This window comes from Garra rufa, chromosome 4 (genome assembly GCF_049309525.1).
Source record: "Garra rufa chromosome 4, GarRuf1.0, whole genome shotgun sequence".
Classification (NCBI taxonomy): Eukaryota; Metazoa; Chordata; class Actinopteri; order Cypriniformes; family Cyprinidae; genus Garra; species Garra rufa.
The window spans coordinates 20,275,906-20,285,783 of NC_133364.1; positions in this window are offsets into that span (position 1 = coordinate 20,275,906).

Here is a 9,878-nt window from a genome sequence, read left to right on the forward strand (position 1 = left end):
TGACGTATAACAGTGTTGTAGTGGTTTCCCATTCCTTAGCTAAGCTAAGCTACAGCAGCAACACGGCAAAAGTAGTTTACTACATCTAAGCTATTTTTCAAAATGTAATTTTTCTACATGGTATGAACCATCATCTTACCAAATCAATGCTTTCTCAGTGGTCAATAAAATTGTCAGTCATACAGGCATAAAAGTTCAGTTTAACGTTACTTGTTTATTCAACAACGCTTCCAAACCAATTTGGCAACAAAAATCAGCATCATTTACAGGGCTGGATTTATCTCATATTGTGACATAGGCAAACAAAATTTTGGAGGGTTGAATTCTTTCTTTTAAAAAATGTTTTGAAAAAAAAAAGGCACTTGTTTCTGAATATTAAACGAATAAAACAGGGGAAACACAACAATACTGAATAACTGAATAAACTAGCCATACAAAGATTGATTTCAAAGATTTCATGAGAGCCTGATTTTTTTAATTCTCAAAATTTATAGAACAGAACATGGAAGTTTGAAGTATCAAGAATATTATATCCGCTCCTCGAGTACAATACCTTTTTGGACGCCTTGAGAGAGAAATTTATCTTTACGGATTACATAAACGAGTTTTTGTTTTCAATTTGTTTTATTTCGTTAAGTAATAATTTAAAGCTTCCTATAGATATGATTATCATCTCTGTAGAAATTAATACAATATTAAATAATTATATAGGCGATGCTGTATATGCTAATGATGTCTGTGCGCAATGTAGACAGCATTCACAAGTTTATCATGAATAAACATTACATAAAGTACTTAAAATTTAATAGCCTCACAAGAAACATTTTATGCATCCCAGAGTCTTGTCCATTAACTGACCTTCTTTTTTTCCATAATATTTGTATTATTCGTTTATATTCGTTATTTTCACCTTTATTTTGATCTCTTTACAAAACATTCTGAATGTTTTTATTTATTGTGAATCGCTTAATCTAAATAACTTTATGTATATATGCTATTTGCCATTTTGCAAACATTGTAAACGACAATTATGCCAATAAAGTTTTGACTTTTTGATTGTATTTATGCCCGTGTGTGACCATAAACGATTTACAAATGGAACTAATGATTCACTCGTCAATGAAACACTATAGGTTATCTATTAATTAGACGAATATTATATATATATATATATATATATATATATATATATATATATATATATATATATATATATATATATATATGTATATGTATATGTTATATTCAACCTATTAACTGCATTCCAGTAAAAATCTCAGCCATGTAGCTTAATCAAAGCTTTAATGGCATGTCAGCATTTATCATTTCGATTCTGAATGTTAAAAGAGATCGAAATGATAGGAAAATTAACGAATATAAACGAATAATGTCCGAAGAAGATGTCCTCTCCAGGTCACCGTACAAACGAGTCATTCGGGCTTAGAGCGATGTTTGCTGCCGCTTCAGTTCAGTGCTTTACATGACTGCCCCCTACTGATCATGTCTTTCCTATGTCATTGTATTTTCCGTGTTCCCTTGGAATACACCGGCGTCACGCGAGACCACTTTACTTCCCGCGCGCATTTTAAATGGCCAGATCTGTAGAGCAAAAACAGAAACTCTGTCTAAAATATAATATAAAATCTGGGTGTGTTTTTGTTTGGTTTTTGCACTGTACTCAATAATGTCAAATCTATTGTTTTGATTTTAGGACAACTCTGATGAACTTTTCTGATCCACTTCAAATGTTGACTACTGGATATCTCACACCCCTAATTTACTGTATCTATTGAATTTTCTTTGTCTTCAAAAGGGTCAGTAATTTTCTTTCTCACAATAATTTATTTATTGCAGCAAAGTTTATAATAATATGACATGTCTCCTGAGCACCAAATCAGCATATCAGAATGATTTTTGAAGAATCACGTGACACTGAAAACTGGTAATAGCAATAGATGGCTGCTGAAAATTCAGCTTTGCCATTAAAGAAATAAACAACGTTTTAAAACTAACAAATTAAAAATGTTAGTTTTACTGCATATTTGATCAAATAGTTGTGGCCTTGTTGAGCATGAGAGACAAAAACATTACAAAGTCTTACCAACCCAAACTTTTGAACACTCCTGTACACACTGAGTACTAAATTGTTGCTGAGTCATGGATTTTGGAACAAAAACACATGCCTGGGTTTCAGTAATGCAGGTCTATTATATGAGATATCTTCACTTTGTTTTCAAGAGCCAAGACAATGCCTGTCACAGCCCTGCAACCCAAGGCTACAAGTGAATGATTACCGAGCAACGAGCCGTGTCCTCAGACAGGGGTCACAGGCTCAAGGCAACGCGAGAACGATAAAACCCAGAGCACACCTATGACTTTATCACAGAACCAGATAACATCCATAAAATATTCTCAGTCCAGAACACCTATTTCTTCACAGTAAATCAAGTGCCCAAGGTGAAAAATGTGACTATTGGCTCTGCATGGCCTCTTTGTCTGAGCTGGAGTGAAAAACGGTGAGCCCAGTTAAGGCCGACAGCTGTGTGTATCACTTTACATTAAGAGTGATTTCCTCTGGTGTTGGCGCTTTGATATGCTGTCGGTTCGGCTCTTAAAAAATATGGAATCTCTCAGCCTCTCTTTGATTTGACAAGCGCACCAAAGATGTTTCTTTTACAACTGCTTATTCTGCACATCATGCAATATAACAGTGGTTCTCAAACTTTTTTGGTCGCGCCCCCCTTTAAACCTTTAAAAAAAATCTGGCGCCCCCCCCTCCCAAAAATACCTATCCCACCTAAGACTAATAAATGATTTTACTAAACTTAATGAAAAATTAATGCTTTCTTAATTTTTTGTAGGTTTCATGCTGTCCTAAGGCATAGCAGGGCTTGAAATGAACTTTTTTACTTGGTAGCACTGGTGCTCCCAACTTCAAAAAGTTAGGAGCATCAAAAAAAATATAGGAGCACCCAATTTATTTTTAGTAATGTGCCGATCTTGATTCTTCATGGCTGATTCTGATTGCAGATGTTTTACAAGCAAATGGGCTCATTCTGAAAGCCTTTTTTATATATTTATTTTACGCCTTAAGGGACAGGAATTAATGAAAATATGAGTACATGAACAAGATGTTTATTTTCTCTATTATAAGTACAGCCATTTAAATTAGAGGCAGCCACTGCATTTTTAAAAAATCTACTGTATAAATAACAAAAAATAAACGACACAGTTCTTTCTTAGTCGTGTAGGCAATAAATGCAGCCATAATCAAAGTAGGCTACTCTCTCAATATTCAAAGTGCAAATAGACCGAATTTTCCCACCATGATACAGAGCTATAGACAACTATACAACTTATTATAGCCCACATACTAATAACAGCCTAGATATTTTATGTAGCCTAATTTGCGCGCATTGGGGAGTCGATCTCTAAACGTGGGGTATTAAAATTGTTTTTGAATGCACTTGCGCGTTTTACTTTCGGTTTCATTTTAACGATCGTGCGAATCAGCGGCGCTGAGCGTGCATTCTACAATACAATACATTACAATACAAAACCATTTGAAAGTGGGAGGACACAAATAGGATTTTGAAAAGCCCCAAGTGGAAATTACGCCCCTGCATGAGCTGAACTCTGCCGCTGAGTTATCATTTGTGAATGTATGCCGATTTGTACAGTATACCAAAACTGAGGGGCCAGAATGCCGCAGTTCAGCGTAGCGCAGTGTCAGTGGACGCGACAAAGTTGCAAATAATTTTAACTTTGAAGCCCTGCATTGAGCTTTTGAATGACCAGCACCTGCCTGGGTCTGTGCGAATTCATCTATGGTTTTCTCTTCTCTTTCACACACCGATCCATCTCCCATTCGTTACGTTCTTTGGCTGTTTACGTTTTTATATTTATTTTTCTGCTGATGGTCCGCGCCCCCCCTGCAATACTCGTGCGCCCCCACTTTGAGAACCACTGCAATATAATCACATGAAACAGTTAAGAATTTGTTCATATTTGCATCATCTTGGTCCCATTCCCAGAAACAGATTAACCTTAGTCCTACACTAAACTCCATTATCAACAGCGATTCTCCATGGAAAATCCTTTTTATTCTGAGATTTGGCTTAATCTGTGCCTGAGAAATCACACGTTTAAGACATATATCACTATAATGTGTGCTTTGAGGTTCCGAAAGCGATTTTATGTGCATGATTCCCCTAGAGACCTTTGTCTCGAACCCAGGAGAAATCTACACATTAAAAACACCATTTTGATTAAAATATTGAGTTTTAAAATAGTAACCTCAACAGTCAGCCTGACAGCTGGTTTTCGGCTTCAATATTAAGATAGTTCACCCCAAAAAAAACATTCTGTCTTTAATTACTCACCCTCATGTCGTTCCGAACCCATAAGACCTTCGTTCATCTTCTGAACACAAATTAAGATATTTTTGATGAAATCTGAGAGCTGCAACTAACATGTTCAAGGCCCAGAAAGGTAGTAAGGACACTGTTAAAATAGTCCATGTGACATCAGTGGTTCAACCGTAATGAGGCTACGAGAATACTTTTTGTGAGCAAAGAAAACAACTTTATTCAACAGTTTCTGGTTTTCCATGTCCGTCTTTAACACGCCTTCACAAGAGAACCACAACAAATGCGTAGCTTCATAACATTACGGCTGAACCACTGATGTCACATGGACTATTTTAATTATGTCCTTACTACCTTTCTGGGCCATCTGAACATTTTAGGATGTGTTCACACTTGTCATGTTTGGTGCGATTAAAACGAACTATGGTGCGATTGCTCTGTTAGTGCAGTTCATTTGAGTTCAAGTGTGAACGCTGCCATTCAAGCCCTGGTGCACACCAAACAAGCGCTGCTAAAAATATGGATCTCTGCCCGCTTCCAAACAAACTCGGGTGCGGTTCGAATGAAATGTGAACGCAACATGGACCAAATACTTCGAAACAAACCAAAAACAGAAAGTAACGACAAGATGTGATGCTATGCAACATGATTTCACAAAGGGAACAAGTGGTGTATCCAAAACAAAATAAGCAGAGGGCAAACATTGAGTAACGAGGAGGTAAAGTGCCTTTTATGAACTCTTTGTGAGTTGGCAGGTGGTGAAAATAAAATCGTATACATGCAACAATGAGCTTGCTTAGTCCAGCAGATGGCATTAGGCGTATTCAACTTAAAGCGATGCTGAGCAGACCGATCAGTGAACGCCGCTTTAAGTCAAATGCATCTTTTCGCTTAGTTCGTCACAAAATATATGTCATTCAACTCGACCAATCAGGTTGTAAACATATCACTATGCTCTTAGGTTTGGTATCTTTAGGTTCGCTGTCAAAAATGCCATTGTGAATGCCAAGCGGAACAGGACCAAATGTATAATTTTCTTTTTTGGTCCAGACCAAATGAACCCAATGAACCGAACTACAAGTGTGGACACACCCTAACTTGCATTGCTGTCTATGCACGCTCTCAGATTTCATAAAAATATCTTAATTTGTGTTCTGAAGATGAACGAAGGTCTTACAGTTTAGGAACGAAGTGAGGGTGAGTAATTAATGACAGAATTTTCATCTTTGAGTCAACTATTCCTTTAATACAACACAATTCAGACCAAAATCACTTGTAATTATGAAATGGAAACAAGCAAGCGGGTTAAAAAGCTCAGAGAGAAAAAGGTGATCTTACTAGCGTAATCGGCACACAACATGGTGTGATCGAGAGCACTTTGACCTTGGCCTGACCCTGCCTGGAAAGCCTAGTGCTGGCAGCAGTGTAGTGAAGTTACTGTGTGCACTGCCCCGTCTCTCTCTGGCTCCACATGATGACAAACAGCTATTGTCACGGCATACCGCAAGAACAATTGACTTCTTATGCCTCACACAGAGAGTCAGAAGACAGAGGCAAAAGTTTAACATTGCAACCACAATTAAATCAGAAACCTTTCGCTCAGTGGCCCATTATAGCAAGATTTTGCGAAAGGTGGCCGGTCGGTGGCGGCAGGGTACTAAAAGGTAAAAGCCTCTAGAAATGACCTTTTTCAACAATGAAAACCCTATAAGTCTAGTCTCAAGTGGAGACCTTAAAACCCTGAAAACCAGAGGTCAGCAATCAAAAAGAGGTTAAAATCCCACCATGTTTTGGATGGATCAGCTTAGTCTTTTCAACAGGAATGACTGAGAATTTACAATACAGACTAGAGAATTGAGTGCACTTTGCTATTGCTCCTCCCCACTCACACACACACACACACACACACACACACACACACACTAAATGACATCACCACACATCTGTTGTCCCAACAGGCATTCATCACATGGGCACCAAAACGAAAAGCCTCTCTTTTTTTCTACCCATCTTACAGTCTTTCCATCCCTCTCTGCACTGACCTGTGGCTTCTATCTACCTCATCCTGCATTCACAATGCACACACATATGCATTGTGGAATTGGGAAAGAACTTTCATTAGAAGTCAATTAGCCATTTACGTGACCCTTCAGCCCAACCGTGTGATTACACACAGACCCCATCAACCAGGTCAGCACTAATACAGCAAAAATGTTGTAAAAAAATGGCATAAAAGATTGACTCACTGGAAAATGCCAGTGCTCAGTTTCTTTTTCTCTAGAACTTGTTAATTTTTTGCCCTTTGACCCTCAAACCAGAGGTTCCAGTAATATTTTACACATTACATGTAAATGTATCACTACCACAAAATGCCTATCTTTTAAAACAATACTATCCTTTTGCAAAATGTAAGAATCTCAAATCTTTATTTACTCTATTTATAAATGATCCTGCCACGTGTAGACACCGAAAGCTGTTTGCACGCCTCACGCGATGCGATTTTTCTGACCTCGTATTCTAAAAAATGGCGGGCTTTGGGTCCGAGCCAGTCGGTCTTGATTCAGCTTTAATCGACAGTGGATAAGTTTATACTTCAGAGGGCGGGATACAAGATGGCGGGAGCAGTGAGGTGCAGTTCTCGTTTGGGGCGGCAGCACAGTTCTTCGCATTTTATGAACAGACAGTCAAGTAGAGCCCCCTTGTGGACATTCATCCAAACTGCTCTGACTAAAGGATGTGGGGGGAGCTGGGAAGGTTTAGCACATGCTAAACCTGAGGTGGGGACTTTAGTTTGATGAAGGGATAGATAGAGTGGATATCCTTGGCTGGTATGAAAATGGTGGAGCTCTGCCTCCCTCTATTGGTGTGTTTAAATATTGCACTTTAATTTACTCCTCACTGTTGCGTTTTTAAATGAAATCTTTCCAATAAATTAGAAAAGTAATAATGTACGCTCAATTTGGGGATATTACAAAATACATCATGTTAAAAAAGAAAGCAGTTTATTTATTCATGAACGAAACTCGATATGCTGCCAGTTGGTAAACATCAAACCACACTGTCACTACTCCAGCTGTTTCTGCATCTGTTTGTGGGTAGACGTACCAGCATCTGGTTTATGTTCTGAGTGAGAGAGAACAATAAAAAAAGAATAAATTCTGGAATAACTTATACAAAATTGTGTGATTTACACAGACATTTATAAGCAACACATTAATGAAAGTATGCCGTTTTCTTCTTGTGCGTGCATCTACTTTTTTTTTTTTAAGTGGACTGTAATTGGGAAGACATGTCTCTAAAACATTTCTGTACACGTGTTTACAATTTTCTTTTGTCAGCTCTGAGGATTTAGCCGAGTATCATAATCATGTGATCAAATTCAACTGCGATAGAGCATCATGTGGTCAAAATCAACTGTGATTTACCAACTTGTTGATCGCACGCACTTGGACTGTGTCACAGGGTGCAAGGGAGAAAAAAAAAAATCCAGAAAGTAATTGCAGATGAAGAAGTGAAACCAACAGCCCCGAAGGGAGGTGGAGCGTATTGATGTCCACTTTCCATTCCTCGTACTACATAACAAGAGCCCTAAACAAGCCTTTTCCCTCTCTGCTGGCATTTTTAAGGGGCTCTCGAGCAAACAGGTCAGTGACAAAATGCAATGAGACAATGATATTCCCCCAGGATGAGGAAAATTGTCCTCTTTTACAATCTCTACAATCTTGAAGTAAATGAAAAGAAACAGATTCCATTGTGTAACCTTCCAAACTATCAGAGCGCAGCTAAAGTGCAGTTTTGGCTAGAAAGCTCTGTGGTCAAAAACACTAACAAAAGCATCTGATGGGGTGTTTTTTTTTCTTTCCTTTGGGTTCCTGACTTGAATTCTCTTTGAAAATCATCCATAATTTTCTCTTGGCTGCAAATTTTTATAGGGACATGGCCTTTATCTACAAGTGGCCTGGAACATGGGTTTAAATAGAAGATTTCAATTCTATCCGCACAAGATGTCAACTATTCTTTTGGCTTGTGCATGTACAGTTGAAGTCAAAAGTTTAAATACACCTTGCAGAATCTGCAAAATGTTCATTATTTTACCAAAATAATTAGTTATTTCTTATTTGGTTAAACTGGCTGCTGTTTTACAGAAAAGTCCTTCAGATCCCACAGAGTATTTGATTTTTCAGCATTTTTGTGTATTTGAACTCATTCCAACAATGACTGTATGATTTTGAGATCCATCTTTTCACACTGAGGACACCATAGAGACTCATATGCAACTTTTACAAAACGCTCACCGATGCTCCAGATGGAAAACACGATGTATTAAGACCCGGGGGTGAAAACTTTTGAACGGAATGAAGATGTGTACATTTTTCTTTCTTTTTTTGCCTAAATATCATATTTTTTCATTTAGTACTGGCCTTCAGAAGATACTTACATGTCCCCAGAAGACAAAATAAGTTATATTTACCCTGATCTTCAAATGTAAAAATGTAATGTAATGCACCGTTTTTCCTTCTGAAGCATCAGTGAGCGTTTGAACCTTCTGTAATAGTTGCATACGAGTCCCTCAGTTGTCCTTAGTGTGAAAAGATGGATCTCAAAATCATACAATAACTGTTGGAAAGAGTTCAAACAGTTCAAATACACGAAAATGCTAAAAAAACCAATGAATTTGTGGGACCTGAAGGATTTTTCTAAAAAAAAATAAATAAATAATAATAATAATAATAATAATAAAAAAACAGTGGGCAGTTTAACTGTTCAGGACAAACAGGGAACTCATGAACAACTATCACTAAACCCCCCAAATAAACATCTGTGGATCGCTCAGGTAACGGCACAGTATTAAGAATCAAGTGTACAGTATGTAAACTTTTGAACAGGGTTATTTTTATAAATTCAACTGTTATTTTCTCTTGTGGACTGCTACTCATAAATAATCAAAAGGAGGTATGTTCTTAATATGCATCACCTGCAACAACAATTTACCCAAAAATAGCTGGATTTACTTCATCAAACACCACATCAGACTAAATTGCTGGCCGGAGGACATACCAAAAGAAACGCACATAACAAGGTCTTGCAAATCATCAAAAAGGTCAATTGCAACCATCTTGCTCTCTAGCAGCACTGTTCATTCCAGGATCGAAATGCATAGTGACATACAAAATGGTAACGGATGCCAAATGAATAACATGAATCCAAACCCATAGCATTCTGGTTCGAGTTTCCATCCCATTAGCAAAACCCGGGATCCGCTGTAAGCATCAAATACAAACAGAAGCAGAAACTCTGAATAGGCTGTGCACTTTGATCTCAAGACACAGGCTCATAAACATGTCCACCCTTTGAAGCCGATGATATTGCACAGCTAATTCTCCACCTTCTATCCTGCCCAACGTTCCCTGCCTTAGAGCAAACAAGCTCTTGTTTGCAAAGAGCATCTTTACAAGAGACCGAACATTTGTTTGCTTTCCTTCACTAATCAGCTCCCATCACCCAACAGCA